This window comes from Adiantum capillus-veneris, chromosome 1, assembly GCF_014529385.1.
Source record: "Adiantum capillus-veneris isolate H3 chromosome 1, ASM1452938v2, whole genome shotgun sequence".
NCBI lineage: Eukaryota > Viridiplantae > Streptophyta > Polypodiopsida > Polypodiales > Pteridaceae > Adiantum > Adiantum capillus-veneris.
Genome location: NC_140931.1, coordinates 153,865,329 through 153,887,242, shown reverse-complemented (window position 1 = coordinate 153,887,242; position 21,914 = coordinate 153,865,329).

The following is a 21,914-nucleotide window of genomic DNA, read 5'->3' as shown; positions in this document are numbered from 1 at the left end:
ATTACTAGTCTTGCTAGTTTATGGATTTTCCATCTGAGTATTGTGATCCTTATAAAAGTATATGGTTTGTACTTCTCGTTTGGTACTAAGCTTACTACTCAAGCTCAATTATGACCATGCCATCTGGAAAGCTGCTCAAATTGGTCGTACATAGTCTTTCTTATTACTTATCTTTGATCTCAATTTAGTTGGGTGACATCTATAACATGTGGGATACCCATGCATCACCTGCATACGGTGCCAATGCTAACTAATAGTTGTGTTGTTTCCATGGGTGCAGGTGAGGGTTACCTTCTCAACTATGGTTTTCAAAGTTCCTTGGAGTGAAGATGGTGGATTGATACATCTTCAGGCTCTTAACTCTTTTTTACTTGTGTATAAAGTCCATTCTATACTATGAATGGAATTATACCACCTCTTCACCATTAGTCATTTTGGCTACCGGTTCTTATCATTAGTCATTTATGTCTATTATTAACACAATTTATTTTGACAATGTAGATCTTAGCACTATCTCAAGGGTTAGATCTTCCTATTGAGCCTCTTTCTAAAGCCTCACTTCAAGTACATAGATGCATTCATGACCCTATGGCATCTGAACTAATAGCAGGAGATTTTACTCATCTAGCCAATTCCTTGGTTCAAACCATGTCATTTGATGAGTGTGTCCACACCCTCGCCCAGCTTGTAAATAACTCTAAGGAAGGGGTTGCAGATCTCCCAAAATTCATAGAGAACATTCCTTCTGTGACACTTGCTCATGAAGGAGAGTTAGCTAAATTGAGTTTTGAAGGTGCTGAATTGACCAATTACTTACGCGAACAATGTGGTCTTACACCAGGGTTTGTTTCAACTCTGTCCATTCCGGTACACACAGTATCCAACAGTCTATTTTGCAGGAAACCCTTGGCCATAGATGCTGCCAAAGACTTTCAGAATGAGATGTGTTCTCTCAGTGAACCTCCCTAATGGAAATGGTACCTAAAGTTTCTTGGGTTTTTCCCTTCTTGCCTTCCAAATAAGATGGAATCGAATCACTTCGTGCAGACCATCACCTTTGGGCCCTGCCCAACAAAGGGATTTTAGCTCCCATCTCTATTGAGACCTGGGTTTTTCTAGCCAAACTTCCAACATCTTCAATTGAAGAAGCACGACTCAAAGTGTTAAGGGGTGTTCAATCTCTGGATAAAGGGAACCTTATTGAAGCTCCTTTTACTATGCGGTTTCTTGATACAAAGAAATGTGGCTCAAATATTGGCTTGTATGTGCGTACAAAAGGCTTGATGGAGTTCTCCAAAAGTAACTTTGAGTACTACACTAAGTCTATTTGGAACATTTCAGGCCTTATGTCAAATGCGCTTGTCGATTTCTTGACCCTAAGGCTTCTTGTGAATCAAGCATTATCTGGTTTGATCGTGCTATATGGTATGCCCTCAACAACTTGGATCTCATATTTCTTGACACTCCTTCAGCTCACTACCTCTCTCTGTTTTGCTCTTGGCTTGGAGGCCAGGCCAAGGACTTGTATTAGCTAAGATGGCGTTTATTCAATTTTGCTCCCTTATGATTTCTCTTCTTGTTAGCGGCTGGACACACTCAACGGAGGATGATTGCCTGGCGGGATACTAATTTCCTTTGTAATTATTCCTTAATTGAGAAGAAACCGTCATTTCACCTTTGTGAATAATGGGGCTTCCAAAAGCTTCCAAATTGTATCCCATTTTTGAGTTAAATTGGAACATTAGGGTTTGAGATTGTAAGGTAATATTCGCTTTCCACAGCACACAATCATAGTTGTTCGTTCTTTCCTTGCCTATACAGTTGGTTTTCGATTAGCAAATAATGTTTTGCTTCTTCTTCTATAGTTCTCATTCTTGCTTTGTCCCATCCCTTTGGGAAAGCTCTTGTTTCTTAAGTACTTAGTTATGTGAGTACTCCATTTGGGTGCTTGTGCGACTCGAAACAGGGTGGCATGCTCTACTGGAGGTTGTTTTGTACAGATATTACATGTTTTACATAAGTATAGACGTTGTGTTCCATGTTTTGTCAGTAGACTCCTAGTCTCTTTAGTCTTTGGTATGATTGCATTTCCCCATTGTGAAACCCCGTATGTTGTATGTGAGCTTGTTTGAGGTAGTTTTTGTATTCTTCGGGCTGTACACATAGTCTCAAAATCCCACCCCTACCGTGCTTGTGTAGTCGTCCTGCTAAAAGATGGAGATTTCTTGTTCGATGGATTATTGATGGTTGTCTTTCCACATGTAATGATCCGACCGTGAGTAGAGGGATGACCTCTTCACTCCACCTTGGAACCATTTTGATGTTAAATAGGTATGAATCTGGAAGATCATCATCAATACCTTCAGGCGCTTCCCCATGAAACAGTCTCAAAAGATGATCAGCTTGTGTGTGTGTGTAGTCCCCTTTTTTATGACTACTGTGCAATCACACTCAAGCAATAGTATAAACCAACGAACAATCCTTCCAGTGTTGCAAGGTTTGTTGACCAGATATAATAGTGCTTGGTGATCTAAGAAGAAAACGAATTTGTTTTCAAGAATGTAGTATCTAAATTTTTTGACAGCCTATATCATTCCTAGACCTTCTCTTTCAGTAGTGGTGTAATTTTTCTCCGCATTGTTTAGCTGGGCCGGTTGGAGTAGCAAATGGAAAAATCCATTTTCTTCTCTCCTGGCTAGGCTAATATACATCCTATTGCATAGGCTGATACATCAACATGAAAGTGAAAGATCTTGCTCCAGTCAGGGGCTTAATTGGAGCAGAAATTAGTTGTTGCTCCAATTTGTGAAAAGCCTGCTCACATTCTCCTGTCCATTCAAACTTAGCAAAGAGGGCATACAATGGCTTAGCTATTATAGCATACATGTATATGAAGCACATGTACTACCCACAATGTCCCATGAATTCCTTCACTTCTTTCATTTTTGTTGGCCTCTATAGTGGGGCAATTATTTGTATCTTTTCTTGATCAATGGAAATCCTGTTTTTGGACACAATGTGGCCCAAAATTTTCCCTTGCCTTACCATGAAGACACATTTTTTAGGGTTTAAGAAAATACGATAAGTTTTGTACTTTTGGAAGACTTTCCCTAGATGAGTTGTGTGATCACTTCTCAGGTGAGAATGAACACAAAGATCATCCATGTATATCTCTAGAAATTGTCTGAGATATTCCTTGAATGCATGACTCATTAGTCTTTAAAAAGTAGCAGGTGCATTGGTCATGCCAAAAGGCATTACCCTGTATGAAAATATACCCAACTCTGTTGCAAAATCTATCTTATGTTGATCTTCTGCTTTGATGGTTAACTGGTTGTAGCCGGAGAACCCATCTAAAAAACTATAGGCCTCTCTCCCTGCTACTCTCTCAATAACATGATTCGTTATTGGTTGTGGATATTTGTCCCAGATGGTGGTAGCATTTACCTGTTTGAGGTTTACACAGACACGTAATTTGCCATTCTTTTTGGGCTCTACCACAATTGGGGATATCCAATTGGTATGTTCAATCTCATAGATAAACTCCGCATCCTTACAGTTTGTCTATCTCTTTCTGTATCGTGTGCTGTCAGATCTTTGGATCTATTCCGTTTAGGTCTTTCTATGACCAAGCAAACACATCTTTATACCGTCTGAGTGTATCTATCAGAAGTTGCTCTTCTTCTTCGATGAGATCCATGACAATGTATGCTGGTTTAGGTTCCTTGCTTGGTTCTACTAAGTTTATGCATTTGGCTTTTTCAGGCCCATCATATGAGTTCCAGGATCGTTAGGGTCTCGTTTGGATTTTTGCACCACAATTTGTCTATCTTGAATAGTGTACTTCTTGTAGTGGGAAGGTGCATCAAACTTATCATCGTTTGATTCCTCATCGGTTTCCAATTCTGTTGTCCAAAATCCCTTCAAAGCTCGTTTCAACTCATTGTACTTGTTTTTGCGCTCGGCTTTGGACACTTTTGGTGTTTTTTTGGTAATATTCTCCTTTTGTGGTTTTTGTGTGTTCTTCTTGTTCATTTTTGATTTGATTGAGTAAGGTTTCATGTACCTCTTTGATATCCCATCCTTAAGGCAATCAATTGCTTCAACCAACCTTAAGTATTGCATTTTGTCTGCTAACAGAGGTACTGTGTATTATTCCATCTTGTTTCATTTGTTCATGCATTTATTCTGATGCCTACGCTGTCTTTGAGGATTTTGGTTCATAAAATCATAGTAGATCACTTGTCGATCCTTTAGATGGATGTTCTAATTTGAGCTACTAGAAAGCTCATTGTCTGCGTTGTCTTCTAATCACGGAGTCCTGGAATGCTTCTTCATCCGCTTGGTCAAGGTCTCGTACTAAGATCTCATCCACTATGCATCAACAATCTGTAATTTCTTCCCTGTCAAGGACTTCCAATTTTGATTTTGGGTTTAAGATGACACTCATCTTATGGAATGGAATGATATCATATCCTTCCTCATGACGGAATCTGGTCAGGGTCACCTCATTCACGCATACATCAAGACTGGCCAGTATCTGCTACCAAAAGGTTCAAACATCTCCTCTGAAAAAGGCTTTGGTACATATGCCTCGTCTTGTGCTGACCTATCATGAATGCAATCTTCCTTTTTTAAACTACCACCCTCGGAAGCTTCACCTGTCCAATGGTGAGCTTTGTTTTGCAGCCAAGCCGGTAGAGTCCCCCTTCTTGGTCATTTGTGGAGTTTAGTTCCTCTCTTGGGGTTCGTTCTCTATAGCTATAATCTATGACATTGATTTTTGTAGTGACATCCTTGTTCCTTAGACAGATATAGTCGTTACCCCAATCTTGTACCATTTTGAGCTGACGCATAAATGGTCTACCCAATATGATATCGAAATTACTACTCTCATTGAAATTCATAATGGCGCACGTGTGTTCATATGCAATTCTATAAAAGGTCACTATGATTTGCTCCAAAATGCCAATAGGTCTCTCCAGATACCCATCTGCTAATTGAAGTTTCATTCTAGTTTTCGAGAGAGTAGGTTTTTCCCATTTTTTTGGTGGCTATGGCTATTCCAACTCCACTATCCAATATTTCTATCGACTTTACCTCTTTGTACTCCACCGGTAGGGTAGTAGTTTGTTCTTCCCCCTCACAATAATCTCCTACCTTGTTCATTGGTAATGGCTCATGTTTAGCTTGTTTTGAGGTTTGGGTCTTAGGTGTTTTTGGAGGAACATTTGGTGGCAGAATTACCAGCCCTATTTTCTCCAAATTTTTTCCAACCTCTTCCCAAAGATGATATCTTATATGTAGTAACTTTGATAGAGTTAGAGTAAAACGGATAGGGGATAACATCAGCTCATGAAGAGTTTTGGTATCCATCATCTTAGGATTAGCCTTCCATTGAGATGGTACTTTCTTTACCTCTAATCTGGTTTCATGGTTGCCAATAAATAAAGGTAAAGTCTGCAATGAGTAAGGTTTTCTATCTTTTGATATCTTCGTACCTGCATCACCATACAGTGATCGAATATCATTTGGGTAGAACTCATGCTCCAGTGGATCTCCCTGATGGGTGCTGACTAAAGCGTTGCGCTTCCACCTATTCTGTTTCTGATATGTTCCCACAAATCCTATGGCCATTGTTCTTCCACCTCAGGAATTGGTAGAGGTGCTTGTAAATACATTCCATCTGTCATATTGGCTGTTATCCTCCTATCTAAGGGTGTTTCCTTTACAGAATCTGTTTGGTTTTCATCCCCGATCCCACACTCCATTAACTCTTGAATTTTTTGTGTGGATTAACACCTCAGATTTTGGAGCGATTGGAATTGGTGGTTCCATTAGCGCTTGAGCGGCGTGGATGAGCTCTTTGCACATCTTAACCTCTCTTTTTCATACCCTGGGTGAGGGTACGCTAGCCACCTATCCTCTTGGGTTTGGTTAGTTTTAACCTAGCATCGTAAGCTTTTAAGATCACGTCCAAGGGTTGTCAACCAAAAATCAATTTTAGGGTCTGTTCCAGTGGTTTCCCCTTTTTCCTGTTTTTTGCCATTTTGGCACACCTTTTGACCTTTTTTTAATAAGAGTTATTTGGGAGAAAGTACTTTAAATGTTGTCACTTTTCTTCCTATCAATTATCAACTCAAAATTCCAAAAAGGTACATGGATCGCGATCCATGTTTGGCAAGATTTTGGAATGATCTTTTGTGAGTTTGTGATAGAGGTATGGTGATGCTCTTCCCCAAATCTTTTTGGATTTGACCAACTTCCAAGTCAAAAGAAAGATTTTGTTTCTGCTTTGTGGTTTTTTTTGCAAACAACTCCTTTTTTGGTATTTTGACTAGGTTTTTTCACTTTTTTGTTGTGGCTCCTTTTGGAAAAGTTGTTCCTTTAGTAATAGGAGTACACTGGTCAAATTTCCCTTGCAAATTTCTTCCAGGTACATGGATCGCGATCCATGTTGGGTAGCATTTAATCATGATTTTTTGTCATGCTGATTCCTTGCTTCTAGTTGATGCCAATTGTCACCCCTTTTTGAATTTGGACAAATAAAAGTTAAGTTTCCCCAATTTTCCCAATTTTCAAGGTTTTGCTTTGCTTAGTCTAATTTCTTGATTTGAATGAGCTTTTAGCACTCTATTTTCTAATGCCTGAGAGTCTATTTTAAGCAAACTAAACAATTTTTTCTCATTTTGCCAGATAGGTACATGGATTGCGATCCATGTTGGACATGCAAATTGAAATTTTTTTGCATAGTCTGTCTCTAGTCTATCCCCTTTTTGAAGGTTTTGTTGGGTTTGACTTAGTTTTGAAGCTCTGACCACATCAATTTTTCAACTTTTCAGATCTATGGTCTTTGGCACCAAAATAAGGTTTTGGACAGTTTTTTCCTTGATCCTTTTGGCCCCAAATGATGGTGTAAATTGTTACTTAACCTACACCTGTAAATTGAAATAGATGCACAAATATAAATGAATTTAACAATACAAAAAAGACAGTGAAGTTTGTGGTAAAATAGTCCTTTCCAATCATGGGAAAATCAAAGAACGAAATACTCTCTTGTACTTTACTCACATCTTTCTTTTCTCATAAGGAGTAGCACTGGCTAGTCTCGGACTCCAGTCCCTACTAGGCACTAAATGTACATCTACCTGCTTTACTGTCTAGTGTAAACGAAATGGGTGTCAAAAGCTTTGGGAGGGTTTTTTTTCCGTACACTGAGTCACTCACCACCTAAGGATCGACGTCCCTGGCAATGACGCCAATGTTAGCGGGTAATCGAGACGGACGTCTGCAACATAGCTTTTTTGTAATAACATAATGTCAGTATGCAAGGAAGTAACTCAGGATGGGGCATGAAGACTCGATGAGAGTGTCAATCTCACCAAAGTGAAGTCATAGGGCTTCTTATACTATGACAAAAGAAAATCAACCACTTCCTAGTCCAAAAATCAATCTATATCTGATCTCACCACTCTAGATTATCACGCCTTTTCGGCATCCAAACAAATTCGGATTGCAACAAAACTTAAGGAGTGTTAAGACACCTAACGGTACAATCCTACCAAGTTCTGCAGTCATCTGGGAAGGTACATCAATCACAATCCATCACCATTAAGACCTCAAATCAATGCATTTAGCTCACAAATAGTGCATCGTGAACCACAACAGAATTGAAAATGGCTACACTTAAATTTTAGAGCAAGAGACAAGGAACACAATGTGCCATTTGGAAATGAATTTTGATTACCAATCTAGAAGAAAAATGAATTACAAATTGTAGCAGCAAGGGGCTTCTCACTGCGAATGTTCAAACTCTTCCTAGCTAATGATTCTTTTTTTAGTCTAAACTAAGGGTTTTGACTTAAAGGCTAAGGGGACTTTCCTATGGACATTTGGCCACTTACAAGGGGTGTAGACTCAGAGAGGCTAAGAGGGCGTGACTGAATATATTGCAATTACGAGTCCTCGTTAGCGGAATTACATCACTTGTTTAAAAAAAATGAGCGACTATTACAAGGTTTGGTGTACATCCGCCTTTTACGTGTCAGTCCACTGTGTCCATCAAACACGTGGTCCAAGGCAAATAGTTCTTGCAAATGGATCCTTTGAAAAATGGGGCATTGATGGTATGGGTTCACTGCCTAGAAAAAAAAATGATAAATTCACATCTTAGTGGCAGTAGACTATATGACTAGGTGGGTGGAACCACAAAGTGTGGCAAAGGTAAATAAGAGGAGGGTAAGAAAATTTGTCTACACTTACATTTTTTGCAAATTTTGCATACCTTTGAACATTATTTCTGATAATGGTCCAGGGTTTAGGAAGGGTTTGCTCATATAAGTGTGTAAAGAGCTTCACATTCTACATCATCACAACACACCTTACTACCCCTAGGAAAATGGTTTGGTGGAGAAGGTTAATGGTGTCATTGTAGACATCATCGAAAAGATGGTGAAAAACAAGAGAAATTTGTGGGATGAATTCTTGGATGGAGCAGTGTGGGCATATTGAACCACATACAAGGAGGCCATAGAGTTCACACCATTTCACTTGGTCTATGGTCAAGAGGCTTTGCAGCCTATCGAGCTCAACATTCCAACAATTCGGCTTCATTGAAAAGGGGCACAAGATGATCAAGAAGCATGGATGGATCAACTTGTTACATTAGTAAAGCTTTAGTGGAAGAGAGAAGCAGCCTATGAGTGCTACAAGAGGAAAGCTACATAAGCAATGGAGAAGCTTGACAAGAAACTAAAGGAAAAAGACATCAAGGAAGGAGATTTTGTGCTAAGGTATGATAAATTACCGGTTGATAAGCATTTTGATTCCAAGTTTGATACTAGATGGTAGGGACCATACATAGTCAATAAGGCTTTCAATTCAAGCTACTATCAAGTCATGGACTTGAATGGTAAAGAGCACTCCAAGAAGGTAAACGGGTATCGTCTAAAGATCTACTTGAGTGACCTTCTACCAAAGGATCTACCAAAGAATTGTCAAATTTTCAAAGAGATACTATCTCATGTAAGTTTTTCTACATGATGCATGTGTGTAGCTCGAGCCAAAGTGACAAGGAGCCACACAATGAAAATTGTGCCAAGATACCAAGTATCACAGAGGACTCAAAACCACTCTCTTTGGAAAGGATGATTATGATGGTACATGAATGTACCATCATCTTGGGGGAGGGCTAATGATAACCGTTTTTTGGCTATCCGTATTTCCATATTAAAATACCTTACCCTACAAAAATCACTTAAATACTATGGCTATCCTCAACTTTTCACTATACATAGGTGTGTGAGAGTTAGAGGCTTTTACCATATCTCCCTGAAAACCCTCAACTAGCTAGTCATTGGGCTAGTTGAGTTAGAATAATAGTAATAAACAAAACCAAAATGAAAAATATATAACGGCCCACCCTTTGCGTGTAAATATTTCCTTTGACCTTGGACCTAATTATATCGTGAATTTGATTTCTCCATTATTTGGAAGTTATATACATACTGTATTTAGGTCTGCATTATTACTAGGCCTAAGTAAGCCACTTCAAATTTTTACCATCCATAATATATTTTAATATCATCCATGTATACCTCTCATGCATTTGATGTCCTCACTCAAACTTCTACTAAGCTAGGTGTGACTCCACTCTAGCAAAATTCACAAAAATCCTTTCACTCACTCAATATAAAATTTTTCTTACCTATTACATCTACTTTTCTTTACACTAGAAAATTAAATTCACAATCACCTACCGTGTTAATCAATAACTGAGGGACACTTATTTTATTTTGTTATCTTATTATTTATATATTTTCAGCTCTTTATTCTAAAATCCTATCACAAGCCAATACACTAGTTTTTCTACTCTTGCCTCTTGTATATATTTTATTTCACCAAAAATTCTCATGCATACGTGTGTAAAGGACATCTCAATTATCAATTTCATGCCATGACGGATGGAGGGACACACTCTTGGAGCCACATGGAGGTACGTCCAACCAAAAAAGGGACCACAAGAAGACTTTTGCAGTCCTGAATCATACAACATTTGGTGGAATTTTTGGCGTCCACCTCCACTCCAAATTTGAAGAAGTCATCAAAAGACAAAATATAGCGCATTGTTGGGGGCTAAACATTAGAAAGCCCATTTTTGTATAATCTAATTTGATAGACTCCATTGTACTTATTTTTGGGACCCAATAAATTTTCTAGATTGTAATATATTAAACATGAGGATTAGCCAAACCCATCCTAGAAATTAGGAGATAATTTTAAGAAATTGGAACCTCCAAGGCTGATGTATAAAAGCCAAATTTTGTAACCCTAAGGGCAACTTTTGAATGATTCATCTTTTGAGCTCAACTAAGCGTGCCGTGAGTGTGTGTTTTGTGTGAGAGAGTGAGTGAGGTCTTCTTCTTCTCTCCATGTGCACTATGGAAGTTACATTGCGAAGGCAACTACACCATTGCATTAGCAGCAGCCGTGAGAGCTACGCTTCAATGCCAGACTCACACGATTCTGATCTCCTCACAGAGAGCTCTCCCACGAGCTTTGAAGTGAGTTTTCTTATTGCTGGGGATGAGAGCCTAGGTAGATGACCTTAGACTAGTCCTACGAGGTAAAAGTTCCTCTGGTTCAAGAAAGTCTTGTCATTTTACTTTAGATAGGATCCGGGAGTAGGACTCTTGAGATCTTAGAGAGGTTCTAGGGTCTTTCATGGTAGATAGTTTTAGTTAGTTCGGTATAGTTGCGATTGTTGGTGTTTAAGTGGTAGTGGTGGTGTGAAAGTGTTTACTAGTCTGTGTGTGGCAGTAAAGTGTTTTTCTACCCACAATTGCAAAATCCCACCTGATGAGTATGAGTAGTTGTAGATAAGACTTATGATTGTGATCTAGAGCTATCCATCATTGAATTATTTTCTTGTATGCTTGTTTGCATTTGTAATCTCTGAAAAGTTTATTTCTATGGATAACATACAATAAACAAGTTTCAGTATAGACATTTATGCATGGTTGAGTGATGTTGGGCATAAAAGGACACATACGCAATAGATTTGGATGGGAAAACCGCAAAAAATAATTTGCAAACATCAAACACATATGATGTCTTAGAGCCTAGCAAGAGACCAAATGTGCAAAAACAGACTGCACCAGAGTGTTCTAAAGGGGTGTTTTACTCTAAGTACACCTTGAGACTAAAGTTTTGACCAACATTTGGTCCCTAAAAGACAAATGTCGTGTGTGAAAACGAAAATAATTGAGGATTATTGATTTGACAAAGAATTACAGAGTCAAAGTTTTGTACATATATCCAGAACCAGGTGGTCAGTTGGAAGTTTAAAGAACTTTGCAAGTTGAAAAGCGGCTTGGAAGCAAACCAAGACAAAGAAGCAGCCACAAGTAGACTTCTAAGGTAAGAGGTTTGGGTTGATAGTTGTTTGTGTGAATAATTTGATGAATTTAAGATTGGAAGGTGTATTGAAAGAGAAGAGAGAGTCGTCGGAGATCAAGTTAGATTAGTGCCAATAGAAGAAAGTATAAACCAAGTAAGGTTTGATCCCTTAGCACCAATCACAGAAGAGGGCAATGATACTGACACCTCTTTCAAAGGATCATATCACTGGAGGGCTAATAAACAACTGGGAGTTTTCTAGCAACAAGAGATCATGGGGGGTAGCACCTCTCAAAAACCCTTAAACATGCCAAAATACACTACAACTTTTTGTAAGGGAGCCAATTTCCATGGGGCCTTGATGTATGATGATGTTCGAGGATGTCAATTCATTTGTATTAAAGAACGGACATCAAGAGGATTAGCAGTAATCATGGTTACCGACGATGATAAGAGGCTTCACGATGAGGAGGGAAACCACTATCTCATAGTCAAAGACCCAAAACATTACAATCGATATGGAGACAACGTAGCAAAAGGGAAGATGCTTATGGAGACTTGAGAAATATCTCCTAAACTCACTCTTTCTAGAGCCTACTACATTCATGACAAGAGAGTGGAGAGAATGGTGATGGTTCATGAAAATATTGGGATTTACAAAGCACAAGGAAGGAAGAGTCACCTCTTACTACCGGTGCATGGAGCCCCATCTGAACGAATTAAGCATGGACAAAGTCTTGTACTTGTTTTCATATGAGTCGCTAACGCTAAACCATATTATTTTTGTCGATAAGTACGGATGAAAATATGAGCTAGTTCACCTAAATGATGTAGGGAGAGTGATAATGCCATAGCTGGTGGCACAAGCTTTGGTAGGGAAACAAAAGCCCATTGAAACTCCAAGCAAGTCTACAAATCCCTTCTCAGATGATTATGACACCATGTCACAATCAAATAAACAACCATTGCCTAACCCTTAAAGCTCACAAACATCACCAACCACTATCATTTCAAGCGTGGCTCAAACAGTTTACAACACAGACATGAACACGAAAGGAGGTGGATATCAGAACATGTCATGGCTAGAAGCATCACCACTCCATCAACAATACTAGGATGAGATTAGAACAAGAATGCTAAATCCAATCAGGACCCCATTAGGACTAAAACACCACGTCAAGAACAAGAATGAGAAGAAAGGAGTCAAGCACAAGAAAAAAAAATTGCTAGACCAATCATGAACTATGGATTAGGAGCAACCCTAGGAGAGCAACATGTACCATATCCTAGGCCAGAAAGGGCTCATAGGAGTAGAGGATCCTATGTTTAGAATGATGGATCATGAGAGGATTAGACCTTGTCAAGTCCAAAAATGGGTTAACAAGAAATATTTTGGAAATAGGGATCAAAAGGATCATATGGCAGTATTTGTGCATGTCATTAAGGTTGAGGAAGTACTAGAATTTCCCACATAGTTTGCAGTATTTGGGTTAACTCCAAATAAGGATGCCGCCACCTGGTTTGAACTTATTGAACGTAGAGACTTTGAATCAATGGAGGAGATATTTTATGAGTTTCTTGAGGAATTCTCTCAAAGAGGGATAGCTCATAACACAGTCTCTCAAATCCATAAGTTTAAGCAGAAAGAGGGAGAATCCTTTAGGTAAGAAACCTTAAGGTTGAAACGCTACATAAAATTGTGCCGTGTGGAAGAATTACCGAAATAGTCCTGACTCATGTTGATATTTATTCAAGGATTGAGAAATGTGGATCTTCAGAAGGATTTGCATATGAAGAAGAGCTCAACTCTAAATGAGTTGACCAAGGAGGCTCTATACCTAGTAGACAATTGTGCTGTCCTACAAGGAAGGTGACTATAAAGACTTAGATGATGACTCATCATCACAGCAAAGTGGAACTCAAATCTACAAAGTCGGCATAAAAGAGAGAGGTTAAGAAAAATCAAGAGAAACTTGTTGAGGAAGTGCTCAAAAGGATAAGCCCGTTTGCTAATCCACATGCTAAGTAACCTAAGTGGTGTGCCATTGAGCAAAAATGGACAAATCATGTCATTAAAGAGTGTTACTACAACAATGGATATGTGAGAGAGTGACAATATGCCCACGAGCCCAAGTAGTACCTCCTCAGGTACCACCAATTCCTAGGTATGCAGTAGGAAATTTGCCAGGACTAGGAGGGGTTGAACGGCCACAACGAGTTTTGGGGCAACAACCAACTCTATGAGGAATGAGACCAGTGGGCATTAGGTATGAACCCACTATAGAGGAATCATAGGAACAAGCCTTAGTGCATGTGCCTATATATTACAAAGAGCCAAGTGAATATGAGGCTAGTTCAACATATTGTCCACCTGAAGAGCCAAAAGCATCGGAACCTTGGAGCATGATTAGGAATGTTGGACCACCAACAATAGCTTAAGCTGCAGGAGGAGGTAGATAAAGTTAGATGAAAGCACATTGTAGTTCATACCCAATGGTGGGTTAGCAGGACAAAGATCTGCCTATCAACAGAGAGCGGCTCCAAGAGCTCCACACCAACCTTTAGGACCGTGCTTTAAGTGGGGGGTGACCATCTTATGAAAGACTTTCCTCATACGGAGATCATTAGAGTGAATGTATACTATCTAGATTGCAACATTATTCATTTGATTAATGACTGTTTGAAAACCCAAATAAAACCATGAAATCAACGTTAAACATACTGAGTGCAATGCCGTCAAGTAGTAGTTCTGAAAATGAAACGGTGATACTATATAGGTTGTCACAAGGGCACAAGCTCAAAAAAGCAAGGGAAGAATTGATATTTGAAGAACCCGAAATAGATGCACCTAGTTACGAACAAAAATGTCAACAAAACACCTAGAAGGCCAAGAAGGCACGCATAAAAGCTAGGAAGGAATGTGAACAGAGAGCCCTAGAGGAGGAGTTAAAATAAACCAATGATAGGTGGAGAGATTAGAGAATCAAACTAACCATGAGATGGAAATTAAAGAGACTAGAGAACCTATTGAGAAAAAGAGACCAAAAAGTGGAAGCTCTATGGGATCTGTACTAGTTGAAAAGGTGAACAAACATCTAGACGCACTCATGAAAGCTTACGAAGTGGGACTTCAAACTAACCAAAACCACGAACAAAAATGGATGACGTATCCTTAGGTAGACTTGGAAAAGAAAAGGTTGGAGATGTGTCAGAAAATGATTCAAACTACCTGAGATTTGCTAGAGTCATCAACAAGCAAACCAAAGAGTTGGGTAGAAGTTCTAGCTCCAACACCAATAATCCCTTCGAGGCATGAAACCGAAGGAACAATCAAGAGTCCAACAACTGAAGTATAAAAGCCAAGGATAGTTGTGAATATCACATCTCAGGTATCTGAGGGTTTCCATCCTATGATGACAAAAGATTACAGAGAGGATCATGACTTAGACATGCTTTGGAGACATATACAAGCAGCAAACAAGTAAATGGGATGAGCCAGAGAGTTAATCAAACCAGTAAAAGGGGGGATGTATTTCTTCCATTCCACCTATAGAGGAATTCAAGGCAGGATCTCAAGAAGATCTGGATATTTTCTCCTATGGGGGGGATAGGGGATCTGTATGATCTCTAAAAATTCAAACTCACTCTTTGAAAACCTTACCATCTTACATGAGAGAGTATGAATCAAAGTCTGATGTGAAGGCGGTGACATCACAAAGAATTTCCTCAAAAAAGATGATGGACTCTAAGGGGTTGATAGGCATATTGCCTACACCTATGACATGCACTATTATGCTACCAAAGCTTCTCCAAATACGACCAAACATGTGGGATCTAGTTGGGAAATGTCTAGAGAAGTTTGGGTAAAAGATCCAACATCATAGATTCAAGAAGGGATTCGAGAACTGGAAAAACCTCAATTGACGTGTACCTTTAAACAAGGTTGGAGAGTAATGCGAGGTGAAGATGGAAATACTACACTTCCAATAGGATTCCAAGGTTTAACAACCATGACAATTCTTGATAGTGGAGTTGGTGTTGCTATCGCCACCAAGGAAATTTGGAGAGTAATGCAAGGGTGAAGATGGGAATACTACACTTCTAGTAGAGTTCCAAGGTGTAACAACCATGTCAATTCTTGATAGTGGAGCTGGTGTTGCTATCACCACCAAGGAGATTTGGAAAAAATGGGAAAAACCCGCATTGAGGGCTACCAGAATGAGATTGCAACTAGAAAATGGGTACATGGAGAAACCCCTGGGATTTCTAGAGAAAGTGATTGTTACTTCTTGTGGTATTGAGTATGAGCATACCTTTGCCATAGTTGACCTTGACAAGAAGAAACATTATGACATCATACTTGGACGACCATTCATGCGAGAACTGAAGATGGTTCAAGACTAGGGATATGATCATATATACCTTAGACACATGGAAGCCAAAACGTACATAGACCTTAAAGACCATAATTACAAAGATGGAACTTCTAGCTTGGTTAGATCACCTGAAAGAGCTATGGATATGCGGCGCATCACATTGTGGGAGTTTGAAACGAGAAGAGTTCATTTTGGAAAGGGAGCTTGAAGATAAGGAATATGTTCCTGAACCTTTTCCTGAAGAAGCTGTAGAGCCATTAGAATGGACACATATCCTAGCAACCCAAGATTGTGTGCTATTTTGGATGTCCTCACAACAAAATTCGGTGACAAGGACAGATATGATGTGGTTACGTATTTTATGGTCAATGTGATACAAGGGGAAGAAGGAGAGGTATCCTCGGAACAACGCAAGGGTGATGAAATGATAAAAGGAGGGGACGAAGAGTTTTATGACTCTTCGAAGCATTTTTAACGTGAGGATGACTCTGATAATGAATGCTCCGACGATTCGAGTAAGCAAGAAGAAACATTAATCGATATTAGATTTTATGATTTTCTAAATCAAAAACCTAGACGCCAAGAGCGTTTCAAGAAAAAGAGAGCTGAAACAAACCCAGAGAGAACCTTATGCCTCGGATAAGGGGCAAAGCATAGTTTTTGATGCTTGTAAATGCTGAATATTGTGTCAAGAACAAGTTATCTAGAAGGTTCACTAAAACTCAAGATGCAAAAACAAAAGAGAACATACAAGACCTGAGAAAACAAACCAAAAAGTCAAAATATGAAACAAAACCCAAACAAACAAAAGAATCACGATTAAACAAGTTTGGAGAAACTAAATGAACCAAGGTGGAGAGAAAGAATAAGTACCAAGAGATTAAAAAGACTCTCAGGGAAGTATGGACAACAAAAGTAGGAAGTGGGGAAGAAGAAGATGAGAAAAATGTGGACAAAATGAGTGTGCCATCCCACTATAGAAAGTTCACTATCCAAGATCAAAAGATAGCGATGACGCAACCTCTACGAGAGCAAAAGGACAAGGAGTCATACGATGGGTCTGAGGATGAAAAGAAGATAGACCTGGTAGGTTCAAGAGAAGAGCCATGACCAACCTACATAACAACATATCTAAGCTCCGAGGAGGAGGAGAAGCTCATAAGTCTTCACAAGTAGTATAAGGATGTGTTGGATTGGTTGTATAAAAATTTAAAAGGAGTTGATCCTACGATAAGCCAACACTCAATCCCTTTAAAAATTGATGCAAAGCCTAGCCGATAGAGACCTTACACATACAATGATACGTTTGCTAAGCGCATCAGGGAGGATATTGATAATTAGTTTAAGCGAGCATACTCCTTCTTGGATGGGTTCTCAGGATATAACCAACTTGCCATTGCGCCTGAAGATCAATACAAGATAGCGTTTGCCACAGAATGGGGTATATACACATATAGGGTGATGCCTTTTGGCCTGACCAATGCCTTGGCTACCTTTGAAAGATTGATGGCACATGCCTTTAAGGAATACTTGAGGATATTTTTGGAGATATACATGGATGACTTATGTGTGCACTCTCTCTTGAGAGATGAACATATAGAGTACCTCAAAAAAGCATTCGAGATGTGCAGGACTTATAGGATCTGTCTTAATCCAAAAAAGTGAATATTTATGGTTATAAGGCATGATCTTGGGACATATTGTCTCGAAGAACGACATATCTACATATTTAGACAAGATAAAAGTGATTGTAGAGATGCCTAGACCAAACAATGAAAAGTAGGTACAATTTTTTATGGGACATTGTGGTTACTACATGAGGTTTATACACATGTATGCAGTCATTTCCCAACCCCTGTACAGACTTAAAGTATCCTTTGTGTGGACAAATGAGTGTGAAGAACCTTTGAGAAATTGAAGAAAACATTCATATCCTCTCTAGTACTGAAAGCACCAGATTAGATGAGGATATTTCATGTTCATATTGATGCTTCAACATTCATTATTGGATGCATCTTGGCCCAACCAGGAGAAGGAAATATGGATTTTCTACTCTGCTATGCAAGCATGTAGCTTAACAATGCTAAAAAGAACTACACAACCACGGAGAGAGAGGGACTGGGAATGATATATGCTATTACAAAAATTTCAACATTATCTCCTTGCGAACAAATTCGCGTTTTTCACCGATCATCAAGCCCTCTTATACCTTGTAAACAAACCCTACAATACCAAAAGGATTGTATGATGGTCTATCATACTGCTAGAGTTTGAGTTTACAGTCCTGGTGGGTAAAAAGGGGAAGACACATCTACGAGCAAATCACCTCTCCAGATATCCAAACGGAGAAGCTCTAGAAGGGGCAGATGATGAAATACTGACGCTTATCTTTTCAACATAAATGACCCCAAAATGGTCTTAGGAGATAGTCAATTTACTATCCTATGGAGGTGAGTTCGATAAAACAGGGCATGGAATTAAAAAACAAATGGTTCGGCAATCAAGATATTTCTAATTACTTGGTGGACATTTGTATCATTTAGGCTCAGAAAACATCTTACGATTATGCATAAGTTTGGAGGATTACCACTGTTATATTTTGGAAGCACATGTTCAGGACTTAGCATTTCATTGCTCTCAAAAAAACATACCAGCGCTTGTTACTGGTGGAATATGCGCATTGATGTTCAAGAGTACATTACTAATTGTGCAACCTGTAGGTCACAAACACAGGTGGAACATGCTACACTATTCCAGGTAACAATTGCACCAAATTGGAGTCAATATATAATTGACTAACAACAAGGAAGTTTCCTAAAAATATGTCTAGGACATGATGAAGAGCCATAGAGATAGAGGTTCAAGATTAGGCACTAATCAAAAACCAACTTTACAAGAGAAGAAAGGAAAATCATCTCAGGATGTGTGCAATTGAAAGCCTGTATTTGCCAATCCAGAGCAGGCACATGAAGGGATTAGTGGAGGCCATTTCTCAGGGGATAAGATGGCTAAAATTGTCTTAACCACGGGAATATGGTGGCCTACATTACACATGGACATGGAAAAATATGTGAGGTCCCCACCCCGCCGTCTCCAATGGAGGATCTGATGGTGAGCCCGGTGGCCACTAGATCTATTGCGGAAGCAAACAAAATGGTTCATGGTTCGACTAGCGGACGATCTCTCATCACAAAGTGAGTCGAGTTTGAGCCTACTAGCAGGGAGATCTAGCTCCACCTCACAGGGGAAGCGTACTTGAACTATCTAGCGATCCTAAGACCCACTTTCCAAGAGGAGAGAATCCCCGAGTGCCTTTTTCCCCATGTTTTAGAGGCACGTACTCTCGAGAATTCCCCACTCTAGGGGAAATGAGCATTACTAATATTGAGTAAGCACTATGGGAATAGAGATTTCCTGACCAATCGGGACCACCCATCTCGTAGGCATTGGCAACCCAAGCCAAGCCCCCACTTTCCACCCCCACACTCACACTTCCTTGTGTGACCTAATTACTACCACAAAGGTTGTTCAACATAGATATTCCTTGTTTAATTCCGAATCACATTGTTCGTTAAGACAGCCCTTCAACCAGTATTGCAAACAACACCAAGACAGAATTCTAGTAAAAATTCTACTCAAACTTATTCATAGAAATTCCAATGTTCTGGAGGTACAACATACCCCCTCCAACGAGAGTTCACTCCTCCCGTTGTCGCCTAGCTGCCCATACAACTAGGTATGTCCACCGCATAGAAAGCACGTCATGGACACTCCCACCGCATAGAAAGCAAGACGTGGGTTCCCACCGCATAGAAAGCAAGTCGTGGGTATCCACCGCATAAAAAGCAAGTCGTGGATTCAAGAGCCCTTTAACGAGGAACTCTGCCCCCTGTGATCAGTAGGGGGGTCAGGACTGATTCAACCTTGGAAATAAAATGAACATGTCGAGCTAAATTTTCCCTAGCAGACATTCTTTCCTATTGCAACCAGCATACCCATCAATCATTTCCTTCCTACTTTAGAACTTAATGTACAATGAATTTCAATGCCGAGGTTTCCGTCGGATTTCTCCAACATGTTTGGGGATATGTGCATTCCTAATTAACGTATGCAATGTTAATTTAAACAACTTGAACGAAAATATGGCCTACCTCTTTCATTTCTTCATCGATGGCCCGTGAGATGGCCGGTATTTGTTCCTCCATGGGAGCTTTTCCCTTCCCGTTCACCTTGCTCGTTCCTGCCTCGTGGTCGTGGGCTCCACCAAAGCGAGTCCTCTTAACTGGGGCCATTTTAAACTCACTACTTTAAATAATTAACTTGGAGAAAAGAGCTAATGTCCGCAAGCGTCATAACAAGCCAAATGATAGATTAGCAACATCAAACAATGCCTGCTACATGAGAGGTTTAGATTTTTCCATATAGCAATCATTATGGATGGTGCATATTCCTATGGGAACCTGCTCTAAAGATAATTACTCGAATTACGTGATTAATAATAGTAGGATTTCACTAATGGAATTATCAGAGAGATGAATTAAGTATGATTAATCTCTTTCCTAGCAACTAGATGATGCAGATTTATCTTATGCATACGTGACTTATCGTAGGCTATTTGCTTAATTAGGTTTAGTCATTTAACACTCATCATTTAAGTAATAAATGGTTTTATCGCTTAGAACTGATCCACAATTAGATCGGTGAAGGTTAGGTGCTTAATTAGAGCATGTAGCTGCTTACATATTGAATCATTTAGCGGAGCGTGCTTAGTCTTACACGCAGCTCGGGCAGTTTTGTTATTTAGTCACTTGGTGACTTAGGGCTAGCCGTGAAGGTTTAATCGTTATTCAAACGTTTTATTAGGGCTTGTTTCTTATAGGTAACAAATTGAATATTTAGTTGCTTACCGCTCAGGAAGGACTACACCGTATTTAGGCCGTTGAAGGCTACACGCTTAGGGCTAGCCACTTAGTGTTAGCCACAAAAGAACTTCGACAAACAAAGTAAAATAATGCAATTGGACTTCAATAGCACACACAGACTACAAAAATGCAAAAAAATTTCAATCAAATCCTAATATATAGGCATTGACCAATAAAGACACGATTATTACTCGGTGGTCCTAATCTTTGTGCACCTCTACACCGAGGTGTGTGGAGATTGGGCATGGCTAGAGAATGTGAGGTTGTTAGAGCTAGCAGCAGCAAATGGTAGAAAAATTTCAAATGGACGTACTACAAAAATGCAACAGTCTTAATAAGTGACTTGTGTGCTTCAAAAACGCATACGTACTTCGACAAACGAAGTCAAATATCACAATAAGACTGTAATAGCGCACACAGACTTCAAAACCCCTCTTATATAGTCATTGACCAATAAAGACAAGATTATTACCCTGTGGTCTTGATCTCCGTGCACCTCTAGACCAAGGTATGTGAAGATCGAGCATGGCCAGAGAATGTGAGGTTGTTAGAGCTAGCAAGAAATAGTAAAAAAATCACAAACAGACTTCGGAAATACAAAAGTCTTCAAAAATGACTCGTGTAATTAAAAAACACAAACGAACTTCGACAAACGAAGTAAAATAACGCCATCAAACTTCAATAGCGCACACAGACTTCAAAAACACTAGTATAGATTCATTGACCAATAAAGACGAGATTATTATCCTGTGGTCTTGATCTCCATGCACCTCTAGATGGAGGTGTATGGAGATCGGGCATGGCTAGAGAATGTGAGGTTGTTAGAGCTAGTGGGACAAATAGTAGAAATAATATAAAATAAACTTCAAAAACGCAAAATGAGTGACCAAGCTACATGGTTTGATCATGAAGGTTACCCCAAAGAGGGTGTGACTAGGTAGCCTATGGTGGGCCATCTTGAGTAGCCCCAATGTAAAAAGTAGTGATTTGACTTTGCATGGATGACTGTGTAAGTCCTCTTCTTCAAAGGGTAATCTCTTTGAATCTATAGATCTCTAGCAAGAAGAGACATAGGCACATCTGATCATAGTAATCCATGTTGTGGGATAAGGGACCAAAGCTCTCTTTGCATAAGCAATGAAAATTCCCATGGATCTCATAGTATGTTTTGAATTGGTAGATATAATGCTCCTTTGTCACCGGCTCTCTCTAGTAAACC